This window comes from Camelus ferus, chromosome X (genome assembly GCF_009834535.1).
Source record: "Camelus ferus isolate YT-003-E chromosome X, BCGSAC_Cfer_1.0, whole genome shotgun sequence".
Lineage (NCBI taxonomy): Eukaryota > Metazoa > Chordata > Mammalia > Artiodactyla > Camelidae > Camelus > Camelus ferus.
In genome coordinates, this window is record NC_045732.1 from 40,375,744 (window position 1) to 40,390,717 (window position 14,974).

General features: G+C 38.3%; 1 long non-coding RNA gene across 1 annotated transcript; it reads left to right on the plus strand.

Annotated features, from left to right (window-relative positions):
* Positions 1-4,108: 4,108 nt before the first annotated feature.
* On the plus strand, positions 4,109-9,082 carry LOC116662016. The gene is made up of 3 exons (XR_004317990.1): positions 4,109-4,119; positions 7,946-7,951; positions 8,841-9,082. It is a non-coding gene; the product is annotated as an uncharacterized LOC116662016 (long non-coding RNA).
* The last annotated feature ends 5,892 nt before the right edge of the window (positions 9,083-14,974 follow it).

Genomic DNA, 14,974 nt, shown 5'->3' on the forward strand with positions numbered 1-14,974 from the left:
CTCTTCCCCTACTCTCCTTCTCTTTCCTCCATTTGGGTCCTTATTGATTCATTAATTTACTCCCAAATTCAACAAATATTTATTGAATGCCTCTATGTGTATTTGATTATTTTATTCTGATTTTCTCTCTGCCCCCTTTCTCTCCTCTGTCTTAGCCTCCACCTCTTTCATTCAACCATAGATTTGTTTCCTAGACTCCCTGGGTCTTGCTTTCACCTACTCCTCTCTCTATGCTTTTCCTAAAGCCAGGGGGAAATCCAACGACAGTAAAATGCCAGTCTGGTGGCACATGGTGCCCATTTGTCCTATTCCCTATATGGCTATGGTACCTTAAGGAAAACCATCTCTCTGACCCTCATTTTCCATTTCTTTATGTCATGTCTGTATTTCCTTAGTCAATGTTTTGTTCTTCTCCACATATAAATCACTTCTTTGCTCATATTATTGTATTTTATTTATTTTTTTGGTTGCAATTGTAAAAGTGTTTGTTTCTTTATTTTCCATTTCTGATATTTCATTTTTAGTGTAAAGAATTGCAGCTATTCTCTTGTTAGTCTTGTATCCTGGTACCTTGCCCAGTTCTTTTATTAGCTCTAGTAGTTTTTGTGTGGAGCCTTTAGGTTTTTCTATATATAGTGTCATGTTATCCACATATAGTAACAATTTTACCTCTTCTCTTCCAATTTAGATCTCTTTTCTTTTTCTTGTTTCATTGCTATGCTTAAGACTTCCAATAATATATTGAATAGAAGTGGTTAGAGTTGACATCCTTGCCTTGTTCTGGATTTTAGTGGGAAGTCTTTCAGCATTTCACCATTGAGTATTATGCTGGCTGTAGGTTTGTCATAAATAGCTTTTATTATGTTGAGATATGTTTCCTCTATACACACTTTGGTTACGATTTTTATCATAAGTGGGTGTTGAATTTTGTTAAATGCTTTTTCTGCATCTATTGAAATATCATGTGATTCTGTCCATTCTCTTATTGATGTGGTATATCATATTTATTGATTTGCATATGCAAGGCTAATTGTTTTGTAATGAGAGCATAATGAGCAAAATGTTACATTCAGATGCCAGAGATTACTGCCTTTTCCCACCTATCATTGTCTGTCTCCAGGAAACTTGTCACCTCAAAATGTGTTTTTCTTATCAGTCTGGAGTTTCCTGCTTTCGTCTGTCTGCTCAAGTCTCCTGTTGTTCACAAGATGTGTGATTTCCTAATATTTGGCCTGTGCCCCTCTTTCTCTGCTCATATCTAGCTGCCTTTTTAACTATATTAATTAATTAACTATTTTAATTATCTTTGCATATGTTTATATCAGTTTCTTGTAAATAGACTTTACTAAAATGCCTTGAGCCACAGGACATTTCAGATATCTGCTAGTGTTTGTGGATACTTTTTCAGGATGGGTGGAGGCATATCCCACACAGATAGAAAAAGCCTCCGAAGTGGTTAAAGCTCTCTTTAAAGAAATTATCCACTTATTTGGACTGCCTAATACTCTTCAAAGTGATAATGGGCTGCTTTAGTCTCTAGCATAACCCAACAAGTATGTAAAATTTTGCAAATTGCCTGGAAACTACATTCATCCTGGAGACCACAATCCATAGGAAAAACTGAGAAAATACATTAAAAAGGAATATTGCTAAAATCTATCAAGAGACTAATTTAACTTGGGATAAGGCCTTGCCAGCTGCCCTGCTATGTATAAGCGTGGTTCCCAGAAGCAGGCCTAAATTAAGCCCCTGTGTAATATTGTGTGGTAGGCCATTACAGGTGTCTCCCCAAGCTGGAGAATCTATAAATGTTCTAAAATACCTAGCAGTTTCCTATTATGTTAAAAATTGGGGCACTGTGCTAAACTCTGTTCATGAGTTTGCTTACAACATGTTTGCCTATCCAATTGAATTAGTCTTACATCTTTTCCAACCTGGAGACCAAGTCCTGCTTAAAACCTGGAGTAAACAAGTTCCTGCATATCAGTTGACTGCAAGGTGGACAGGACCATATGTGGTATTATTTACAGGGCACTTGTCTGTCAAGTTAGCTGGGGGTAAAGCCATGTATTCATCACAGGTGGATTAAAGCAGCACCACCATCATCAGAAAATGACTCAACTCCTGAGAGGCCTGGGGAGTGATGGGTTTGTGAACCCTTAGAAGACTTAAGGTTACTCTTTTAAAAAAAAGGTAAGTATTGAGATTATAATTTAATTGTAGCTGGTAAAGGTCAACTTATTTGTTTAATCTTGTCCAAGTAAAGAACACAGGGAATCTAGTGTAATTATGATACAGTCTCAAAAATAAAATCAATTGACATGTATTGGGAAAAGGAACCCAAAATCCCAAGTTCAACAAAGTACTAAGAGGTTTCATCAGGTTCATGTAGTTGTAGATAAAGAAGAAAAGAGGATTGTACGACTGACTAAAGATTTAAGGAATGTTCCCCGTCCAAGGCTGATCAATTCCATTCCATGATCACCTCCTCATTTTCCTTGTTCAGCAGGAAGTAGCCAGTACAGTTGTTGCCCCTTTTCCCATATGATTGTGGAATGGACATTAACAGTGTGAAATTGTAATAGAAAAGAACAAATCTGACTCCATATTAGATCTGTTCCTTTGGCTTTAACCCTATGCTCTATTTCCTGGGCTGGTTCTATACCTTTTGTAAAGGAATGTTGTCTGGAGCCTGAAATATACAGGATAGCCTATTCTCAAGGCTCTGACCTTTAAGGGTATTAGCACTTTTCCATTCATATAAAGATAAAAAACTACAGAAGAGAAAATAACATTTGTTTTGTTGGAGATTTACAGAGACACCATGACCTGACCCATGTGGACAGCTGCAAGGACAAAGGATTTCTACACCAAGAAGTTTGCAACAATCAACCATAACCCCTCCACTTCTTAGTATAAAAGAAGCTTGAATTATGACTTGGGGAAGATGGTTCTCCAGGACATTAGTCTGCCATCTTCTCAGTCTGCTGGCTTTCAGAATAAAGTTATTATTTCTTGCCCCAACACCTCATCTTCTGATTCATTGGCCTGTTGTGTGGCAAGCAGAATGTGTTTAGACTTGGTATCCTTACCACCATCAATTCTCTGGTTTAGCTGACCACACTAAAGAAATTATTAAGAACCTGATTAGCAAAATTTGTACAGGCTCTCCAAATACCTTGGCCAAAAGCATTGCTGTTGGTCCTTCTAAATCTCAGATCCACACCCTTTTTGGAACTCATAAACTGTCACCTTTTGAGACAGTCACAGGATACCCAATACACTTGACTTCTACTTCTTTTGATCCACAACTGATGAAAAGAGAGATGCTCCAATATTGTAAAGGCCTAGTTGCTTGTATTAAAAATAATCATGCTTTTGTAGCACAATCTTTTCACAATGTGCTCTCAGGAGATGAAGACCTTCAACATCATACCTTGCAACCTGGAGATTTTGTCTATTGGAAAAGACTCTTCCAGAAGAACTCTCTTCAACCTTACTGGAAAGGCTTCTATGAGTTACTGTTAACTACCTTTGTGATGTCAAATTCCAAGGAATAGAGTCCTTGATTCATGTAGAAATCTTAAGAAATTACCAAATTGTGACTGGACCTGAACACAATCTAGGCAAAGTAAAGATTTCCTGGAATTGAAGCAGATTACATGTGATAGGACAGCTTTTCCATGGTATCCAGGCCAGGCCTGTTGGAAGTTTGTTGCTAAGCCTTTGATGATAGCATAATGTTTCAGATGATGGCCAATGTCTATGTTATTGATAACATATTCACTTTAGTTAAAAAAATATGTGCCTGAGAGTTTTCCCTCCTACCTCTCCTTGTTACTCTAATATAACCTTATAGATCTCCAATCTGTGCACATTCCCTCTGACATGAGACACTGTACCCAGGAAAGGTCTTTCCTGACATTAAGGGATAAAAAATAAAGCTGTTGAAACTAGGAAACTTGACTCTTGACCAATGATGCTTTTGGAGAAAGATCTTGATCCAAAGTGGGAAATGTAAAGTTAATAAAGAGTAACCTCAATTAAATAGAGTTAGGAAACCAGAGGGGGTGCTCTAATGCTCTGTGAAAATAACAAGGTCCATAGGAAGAAGAAAGAGTGCCCTTCTTTCCCGACAAGGACTCAGCCAATGAAAAGCCATGGACTTTTTCTTTACTATAGCCCTCCCACTTCTTTTCCTCTCTATAAAAGTATTCTCCTTCCGCTGCCATGCAGAGGCTTGCATGTGGCTCACCATGGTTATAGACCCTGAATTACAATTCTCTGCTGATCCCAAATAAACCCATCTTTGGTGGGGAAATATCTGGCAATCTATTTCAAATCAACATAGTCTGGGATACAAAATACCCTCAAAAAATTCACAATTATTAATACATGTTGCTATAAAACTATATGATGGAATGTAAGTTTCATCTTCAAATCTTCTCATTAAAATTCAGATAACTATGTTTGTACAATCAAAAGTTAATTAATACAGACTGGAACTCTTAGGAAAACAGGTTAGCAGACATATGTGGCCTCTTGTTTTCTTGGCATCCTATGGAGAGCTGTGCTAGAGCTGGACTGTAACCCATGTTATAAATTGTTCTGCTATAGTTATCTCCCTACTCTGCTCTTATTTTATGAGATGTGTGAGAGTTGCATTGCATGCAGGATGTAATTTTACCTCAAATATAAATAATTCTGAGCTAAGATGCCAGAGAGTTTAGGAAGGAAAATTAAGACTGCCAAGAGCACCTGTGGTTACCCTCTCTACTGAGGCAGGAAAAACAGCCTATGCTGCACACGCCCAACTCTGCACATTCCTATTGCTCTGCACCTCTGTTGCTGCACGTGTGTCTTACTGTCAGTGTTCTGTGTGCAAAACTGTGTAGAGGGAGATCTTCCTGCAGTCTTCATTCTTTCTGACTGGCTGAGACTGAACTAGTAACTAGTATATCCACATATCATTCCTCTCAGGTGTTTAAGTGTGTCTCTGTGTGTGAGGGGGAGCCAGCGGGTCAGGAGATGAGATCTGTGGCCTCCAATGAAGATGGTCCTCGAGGTTGTCATCCTTCTCACAGGTGTCTTGGCCACCTTGGCTTCCATGTGGTGGTGGGAAAGGGAGGACTGTGGGCAGCAAAGGGCAGAGAATCAGGTGAAGATGGGGTGAGTTTGGGGGGCATTGTTTGAGGGCTTTGAGTCTTAGAGACTATTGGAACTGCCGACAGAGCACAGAATTGTCCATCCACAGTGGGGTCCTGGGCAGGGGATGGGTTGGGTGGTCAAAAAAGGGCCTAGAAACAGAGAAAACTGGGATTTTAACTGTTTCCCAAGATTTGTAGTGCACTGAGCAGAGTGCCAAGGGAGAATTGGGCCCATAACTCACAGTAAAGTTGACTGTATCACAGCTAGTCACCTCTGCCATTGTAGTGCAAAAACAGCCATAGGCAATATGTAAAGGGTTGAGCCTGTCTATGTTTTTGGGCAAAATTTTTTATTACAAAGCCAAAGGGTCTGGTAAATGAGACTGTTCCAGAAGAAGTAGTCACTTGGGTTTTAATTTTCTAATGGTGTTTTCCTAAATGTTATCATGAAGGGGAATCCAGTTGTGAAACCAAATCTCATCAGAAAAGTCCTGAGTCTTCAACTTTGTGCCTTGTTGGCTTTGTTAGCTTGGCCATGACATAAGTGGTCTTATAAGCAGCAATATTTGGTGTGAATGGAAAGCATAAAAACTCATGATTGCCTTGGGACTTATTTTGAAGATATTTTCAAAGTTTAAAAATATTTAATGTCATGTAATTTGACCATAGAAGTTGTCAAATGATGCACTCTTAAGTGCATTTTCCTAGTCACAGTTTTCTAATTTCATTGTGAAATATGAATGGAAAAGTAAGATCAAGATCCAAATCTAGGGGGAAAAATTATCAAGGTTCTTTGCATCTGGTTGGACCTGTGGTTGTAATGAATTTAACATTTGATTGATATATTCTATCAGCAGGAATTAATTTTTGAGAAAATGCTGTTGAACTAGTATTGATATATTAATAAAGATGTTCCATGCTTATAAATGGAAATAATTGATTCTTATGAAGGAACAATTGATCTGGAGAATTACATTCTGGTGTTACCTGCATAGGTATGTTGTTATGTTCCCCAGAAATATGCCATATGTCTTCTTTCTCATGCTTATTAACAACAGATTGCATACATCTATTCCAGTGTAGATTAAAATAGTTTTCCAAGTTTTTTAGGGTAACTCTTTTCTTGGAGTAACTTTAATAAGTATATAGAATTGTATTGAAAAAATGTCTTTAGACATATTTACTATTAGATGCATATGTATATTTTGTATATGTATGTTATTGTCATGTCTTAACACCAATAATTTTATTTGCACAGAGACATCCACCCACCTAGACCCAGCAGCCCAGTGATAAACAACCTCAACAAGAGGAACCACCAACTGAAAGTCAGGATATGATACCCTGTCAAGAGAAAGAAGATGAAGGAGCAGCTTTGATTCAAGGTACGTGTGTGTGTGTATACACACTTATCAATATTATGTTTATTACCAACACTGAATTGTTTAGATTAAGTTTCAGATACCACTTACCTTAAGTACTTCACTATGTATCCTAAAAACAAAGAAAAATACATCCTCTTGGATAACTATTACACATTTTATTCAGGTAGTTTAACACTGAAAAGTGAAATTTAATATATAGTCTATATTCATATTTTTCCAGTTGTACCAATGATTTCCTTTATATAGTTTTTTCTGATCTAGAGTCCAGTCCAGAGGAGTTCCAGTCAAGATGGTGGAGTGGTAGGACCACGTGCTCGGCTCTCCCCATGACTACAATGAAACCACAACTGATTGATAGACAACGATTGAAAAAAAGAAAAAAAGCCTGGAACCTAGCAAAGATCGCCTTCAACTGGAAACATAAAGAGAACCACAGCAGGACAGTAAGAGGGGAGTGCTCTTGATATAATTGGGCTCCATATCCCCCAGCTTGGCAGCCCACAAGCTGAAGAATAATTAAGTTGTAGAGGCCCTCCCACAGGAGTGAGAGTTCTAAGCCCCATGTCAGGCTCTACAGCCCAGGGTTCTGGCACTGGGAGTAGGAGACCCCAGGACATCTGGTTTTGAAGGCCAATGGGGCTTAGCGCAAGAAGCCCCATGGAACTGGGGGAAACAGTGACTTCACTCTCTTGGGAAGTGAACACACAGTCTCACATGTGCCAGGACCAAAGGCAGAGGCAGTGATTTCATAGGAACCTGGGCCAGGCCTGCCTGATGGTTTTGGAGGGTCTCCTGGGGACATAAGAGATGGCTACAGCTTACCCAGGGGACATAAATGCTGGTGGCAGATATTCTGGGAGTGTTCATCTACATGAGCTTTCCTGGAGGCTGACATCTTGATTGGATCATTAGCACCAAGACCTAGCCCCACCCAACAGCCTGTAGGGAAGCCTCAGGCCAAACAACATACAGGGTGGGAACACAGCCCCACCCATCATCAGACTTCCTATGCCACAAAGGCCTCTACAGGGCCCTACCCACCAGAGGTCCAGGACCAAGCTTCACCCAGCAGTGGGCAGGCTCCTCCTGCCAGGACACCTGCATAAGCCTCTAGTCCAGCCTCATCCACCAGGGGCAGATATTAGAAATAAGAAAACAACAACTCCAAAACCTGTGGAAGGATGCCACAAACACAGTACAGAATCTACACTGGGACCGCCTGGACCCTGACTCATGGGTCCTAAGAGAGGAGTGTACTGCTGGGATGTATAGGACATCTCCCACAGAGGGCCACCTCTCCAACATCGAGAAATATAACTAACCTACCTAAAAATACAAATAGAAAGATAGACAACATGAGGCAGCAGAGGAATATCTCCCAGGACAAGGCACAAGGTTAAATCCCAGAAGAAGAAATAAGTGATGAGGAGACAGGCAATTTATCTGAGAAAGGGTTTAAAGTAATGATGGCCAATATGTCAGAGAACTCAAGAGGTGTATAGATGCACAGAGTAAAGTTTTTAGCAGAGTTGTAAAAAATAAAGAATACCCAAACAGAGTTGAAGAATAAAATCACTGAAATGAACAATACACTAGAAGGAACCAAGAATAGAATAAATGAGGCAGAATAATGGGTCAGTGAGCTAGAAGATAGATTAGTGGAAATCATTACTGCAGAACAGAAAAAAAGAAAAAGGAATAAAAAGGAATGAGGATAGTTTAAAGAGAACTCTGGGACAACTTGAAGTGCTCTAATATTCGCATTACAGGGGTCCCAGAAAGAGAAAAGAGAGAGAAAGGACCTGAGAAAATTTTGGGAGAGATAATAACTGAAAAATTCCCCAACTTGGGAAAGGAAACTGTCACCCAAGTCCAGGAAGTGCAGAGAGTACCACACAGAATCAACCAAAGAAGAACACACCAAGGCACATAGTTATCAAATTGACAACAATTAAGGATAAGGAGAGAATATTAAAATCAGCAAGAGAAAAGCAATGAATAACATACGAGGGAACTCCCATAAGGTTATAAGCTGATTTTTCAGCAGAAACTCTACTGGCCAGAAGCCAGTGGCATGATATATTAAAAGTGACACAAGGGGGAAGCTTACAACCAAGAATAATTTATCCAGCAAGGCTCTTGTTTAAACTTGATGGAGAAATCAAAAGCTTCACAGATAAATGAAAGCTAAAAGAAGTCAGCACTACCAAACCAGCTTTACAACAAATGTTAAAAGACCTCTAGTCATCAAACAATAAGAAAAGAGAACAAAAAGGAGAAAGACAGAAAGAGAGAGAGAGAGAGAGAGAGAGGCTGACCTACAAAAGTTTGCTTTGGCTGTTCGGGGTCTTTTGTGGTTACTTATAAATTTGGGAATTATTTGTTCTAGTTCTGTGAGGAATGTTGCAAGTATTTTGATGGAGGTTGCATTGGATCTGGGGATTGCTTTAGGTAGTGTGGCCATTTTGATAGTGTTGATTCTTCCAATCCAAGAGCACAGGAAATCTTTCCATTTCTTTGTGTCATTTCAGTTTTCAGAGTATAGGTAATCTCCTTGGTTAAGTTTATTTCTAGGTATTTTTTTGTTTTTGATGTAATGGAAATATCCCTGTCAGTTAAAACATTCTGGTTTTTGAAGTGAAAAGAAAAGTGAATGAAGGGTCACAAATGGCAAAATATCCTTCTTTTTTATGAGTGAGTTGTATTCCCTTACATATATAAATGCTGCATCTCCATTATCCAACTATTGATGTGTACTTGGGATACTTCCATATCTAGGCAATTGTAAATAATGTTGCTGTTAATAGCAGGGTGTATGCATCTTTTTGAGTTAATTTTTATTTTGTGGTTGGCTTTATTTCTTTGATAACTATGTAAGTTTAAAAATCTAAAGCTCTAAATGTTCTTAGAAACAATGAACAGCACATATATGTAAATTAAAAAATATATACAGTAAAAAAGAAATGATCTAACAAGCCATGAAAGGCATAGAAGAAACTTAAAAGAAATATCACTAAATGAAAGAAGCCAGTCTGAAAAGGCTACAAACTATACGATTCCAACCAAGTGACATTCTGGACAAGGCACAGCTACAGAAACAAAGAAAAGATCATGGTTTCCAGGGGTTTGAGGAGAGGGAGGGAGCAAGGAATGAATAGATGGAGAACAAGGGATTTTTAGGGCAATGAAATTATTCTGTATGATACTTTAGTGGCTACATGTCATTACGAATTTGTCAAAGCCCATAGAATGTATAACATCAAGAGTGAACCCTAATGTAAACTATGGACTTTGGTTGATAGTAATGTGCCCGTGCTGGTTCATCAATTGTACCAAATATGCCACACTGAGGAGGGATGTTGAGAGTAGGGGAGTATATATGAGTGGGTGGGGAGGGCTATGTGCAAATTCTATTTTCTGCTCAATTCTGTTGTGAACGTGAAACTGCTCTAAAAGAATAAAGTCTGTTTAAAAAATTGAGTCCAGTCCAGTATCATGCATCACATGTAGTAGTCATGCCTATTTAATTTCCATTAGTTTAGACTAGTTCTTCAATCTTTCTTTGTCTTTCATGGCACTGGTATTTTTTTAATACAATGGACCAGTTGTTTTACAGAATGTTGATCAATTTGAGCTTGTTTCACATATTTTAAAAGACATTTATATTTTAAGCTATTCAGCTTAAATTGATAATCTTGTTATTTTGAGGAACCTGTCCTGCAACCTGAGCCCCAGGAACTGGCTCAGCCAAAGACTGAGAGTAGGCAAGGAAATGGTCCTGATGTTAAGGAGTAGATTCCATCAAGTCTAGAATCTGTTAAAGTACCAGAAGCAGGTATATTATCCATTAAGAATGCAAATTGTGGACTTCCTGTTTTCCAACATATTATCAGTATCTTACATATTTTGTACTATAGAGGTATCATTACTTCTACAATAAGAATGCATACATAAAGATTCTTTGAAAGGTAGTTCAATCCCTCATAATCTGACTTACAGAGATAAGAAATAAATTGGGTCAAAACTACATTGAATTATGAAATATGAAGTTTTTTCTTAATTGTTAGTATAAATTCCTTAAACAACAGCATATAATGTAGATACTTTTATAAAGGTATATTTTTACAAACATATAATAAATTTGTGACAGATATCCATTGTATGAGATATGTTGAGGTACTGAAGTAGGTTATAGTACCAGCTCTAACATAATTTGCATGAATTGAGGCAAATCCCTTATATTCTAAAACCATTTGGCTCTTATAAAAATAATGAGCTAAAACCAGACATATTAAAATCTGAATAATCAAATTCAGTATGTTTTACATATTTTTTCCAATTCTCTGTTAATTATATTTACTGCTGAATTTTATGGAAACACTTGATGGTTAGGGAAGAAATTACCTCACATGAGTATTATAAATGTACTCACTCTAAATTTTTGATCCACTCCATTAGAATATTTTAATTAAAAGATAGTTTTCAGACTATTTCAGGAATATATTGAATACATAGTCATAGGGAGATCATAGTCTTAAATAAACATTATTAAAAAGAAAAATATAATAAATTATAGGAGCATCAAGTATAAAAAATAAGAAAATAAGAAAAAGAAAGAAGTACTTAATAAAAACACAAGTACAAATCATTAAGAAAAAGAAACAGAATTCAACTAATAAACAAAAGTTATTGTTCTTTTCAAAATATTTCTTAATAAAACATTCACTGGTTTACATAACCTTAAAGAAATGGACAAAGCTCGAGTATACACAATAATAGCTATGGACAAAACATTACCAGATATTGAATGTGTTATATAATTAAAGGTGGATACATTGTTGAGCTCCAAACAAATATTTTGAAAGTTTGCATGAAATTTTGATATGCTAGGAGAACATAAGTTATTTAATATGCCACAATAGCAACTGGATTTAAACATCATAACATTATAACTTTTTAAAACTTGCTGGAACTATTCAAAAAAACTTATTGTAAAAAACATATTTAGAAACAAATAATATATCTGTATTTGGCTTTTCCAGGTCCCTCCCTCCACCTCTTTCTCCTGTCCTTTTTTCCTTCTCCCTCTACTTCCTCTTTCTCCTTTGCCACTTTGAGAATCATTACTATTTCTCCTTCGTATTTTAATATAATATATGATGATAACTTGAAACTAGTCAGACCATATAATTAATTGTGTAAATTAGAATTCTTTTAAGTGTATAAATTGGCATTATTGATAATTACCTCAGGGCCACAAGGAAAATGGGAACAAATGTTTACCTTACTTGAAACAACCATCTAAGGCTAAACTAACCCAAAGAAATATTTGAGCATGTTTCCACAAAAGAGATACAACAAATCTCATTCTGGTCTTTTTATTTATGTCACTTAAGACGTTCCAAGTGTGGAGGAGGCCAAGATGGCGGAGTAGTAGGACTCTTGTAGCTCACCCTCTCCCACAAATACACCAAGACTCACATCCACGGACCCACTCAGCCAACCAGAGCACCTGTGGAACTCCGACAGAACATCATCCTCTTCAAAAGACAAAGACACCAAAAATCTGGTAGGAGAAAAGGAAAAAAAAGAAGAAAAGGCAAAACAGTGTGGGACCGGTCCCACAGGGGAGGGAGCGGCGAAGGAGGACTAGCCCTCATTTGCTGGGTCTCCCCCTCTCCAACGGAGAGGCCAGCAAGACAGAGGGGGAGCCTCTGAGGCTTGGATTTGTATGGAGCACACCTTGACGGACAGAACTAAGTTAAACAGGCACAGAGGATCCCTGCCACACCCATCCTGAGTTGCGAGCCGGCAGCTGGGGGCCAGGCCAGGCTGCCTGAGCCTGGCGGAGGAGGGTGGCAGCTGCACTGAGGCAGCCCTGGGGGACTGCAGGGGGCTGCGCACTGTGGATGAGTGGATGCACAGGGCAGAACAATCTGGGACCTCCATAAAACAACATGGCTGATGTGCCCTGGGGGGAAGGGTGCATACCCCCATCCCTGAAAACCCACCGAAGGTTTTCGGCAAAGAAAGGAGGGGCTCAGGCACAGCCGCTATATCCTTCGGGGCTTAACACCCAGGCTGGGGCGGGGGCAAAACCTGAATCCACACCTAAGGGATCAGCAGCCTCAAAAGCCAGACAGTGACTTGTTTACAGTCCAAGGCAGATAGGATTCTTCCACCCTAGTACGTCACAGAATTCATGCTGCCAAGACAAACAACGAGCTGAGTTTGGGCACAGAGCAGGGGCAGGGCTGTTCAGTGATCTTCCTGGAGCCCGCCTATGGAGCGCATACCTGAGGCAGAGCACACAGCGGCATGGAGTGTACAGCAGCACAGAGCTGCAGAGCGACAGGCGCCTGGAGAAGGTGCGTTCCCCCCCCCCCCCCCCCCCGCATTTCCGGCAGGAATGATGCACCTGACCTGGTGCTGGGAGATGGCGCGATCCGCCCGCACACGTGGCCAGTCTGCAACATCTGACTGCAGCATCAGAAGGGTCAGTGACATGCCCAACTATAGCGCAGGAGAGCTGGACCTAACCCAGTGTTGGGAGGGGGGCGCGATCTGCTTGCCGACAGGCACTGGGAGCAGCACAGATGAGGGCACCAATGAAGGGCCTCTGGAAACAGCAAGCTGAGTTCAGGAAACAGGGTGAAGACAGAAAGACTTATTAAGAGCACACAGTCTCCAGGAGAACACCCCCCTTTTTTTTAAAATCTCTTTTTACCTGTTCTATTTTCTATTACCTTTTAAATTTTACTTTTTAAGCAATTATATATCCTCCCAGTTTAAATCCTTTTAAATTTTTTCTTTTTAAAATACTGTTATTATTATTATTTTAAAAAACCCACATCATGTCATTTTTTTATTTCTCTTGGTTTTGATCTCCTGTTATTGATTATACACAGGTTTCAAATGTATTGTTTTCCTCTCTTCTCCTTTTTTAAAGATTTTTAAGAGATGTCTCAACCTGATTGCTATTCTGCTTCAACTTGCTTTTCTATTATTCATTATACACTGTTTTCAAGCTTTATTTTCTCCCTTCTTTTAAAATTCTCTTTCTTTTATCTTTTTTATCTGTTCTATTTTCAATTACCTTTTTAATTTCTACTTTCTAAACAATTGTATATACTTCTAGTTTTAAGTTCTTTAAAATTTTTCTTTCAAAGTAGTTATATTATTATTTTAAAAAATCCACTTGATTTCATTTTCATTTCTCTTGGTTTTGATCTTCTGTTATTAATTATACATAGGTTTTGTATATTGTTTTTTGATTTTTTTTCTTTTTTTAAGTGTTTTTTAAAAAAGACGTCTCAACTCAAATGCTAGTCTGATTCAAATTGCTCTTCTATAATTGATTATACACTGTTTCAAACCTTTTCTTCTCCCTTCTTTTAAAATTCTCTCTCTCTCTCTCTTTTTTTAATGTTTTATTCCTACATAGGCATTAGATAGATAAATAAATAAACTCCTTAAGGACCACAATAGATAACTGATACTCCATAAGCCACAGTGCCAGAGAGATATAAGCAAGATGAAGAAGCAGAGGAAACACTCCCAATTAAAAGGACAAGAGAAATCCCCTGAAAGAATGATCAATGAAATAGACATCAATAGCCTACTAGATCAATATTTCAAAAAAGCAGTGATCAAAGTGCTGAAGGAACTAAAAGAGATAGTATTTGGAGGCATAAAATATGTCAAAAATGAAATGGAAACTATAAAGAAGAGCCAAGTAGAATTGGTAAACTCATTGGCTGAGATGACAACTGATCTAAAGGCTGTGCAAAGCAGACAAGATAATGCAGAGGAATGAATAAGTGAATAGAAGACAGGACAACAGAAAGCACCCAATCAGAACAACTGTGAGAAAAAAGGAATAAAAACAAATGAAAACAACATAAGTGACCTATGGGATAATATAAAACATTCCGATCTTCACATAATAGGGGTCCCAGAAGGGGAAGAAAGATCTAAGGGGACTGAAAAGGTATTTGAAGAAATCATGATTGAAAACTTCCCAAACCTAAAGAAGGAATCAGATATCCAAGTACAGGAATTTCAGCAGGTCCCAAACAAGAAGAACGCAAACAGACCCACACCAAGACATATCATAATCAAGATGGCCAGAGTCAAGGATAAAGAAATGATCCTAAAGGCAACAAGAGAAAAGCAAAGAGTGAGTTACAAGGGAACCCCCATAGGGCTCTCAGCTGATTTCTCTACACAAATACTACAGGCCAGAAGGGAGTGGCAAGATATATTCAAAGTCCTGAATGAAAAAATGATGCAGCCTAGGATACTTTATCCAGCAAGGCTATCCCTTAGGACAGAAGGAGAGATAAAGAATTTCACAGACAAGAAAAAATTACAAGAGTTTAGCAACACTAAATCAATACTAAAAGAATTATTGAAAGGTCTACTCTAAATAGAAAAGCAGCA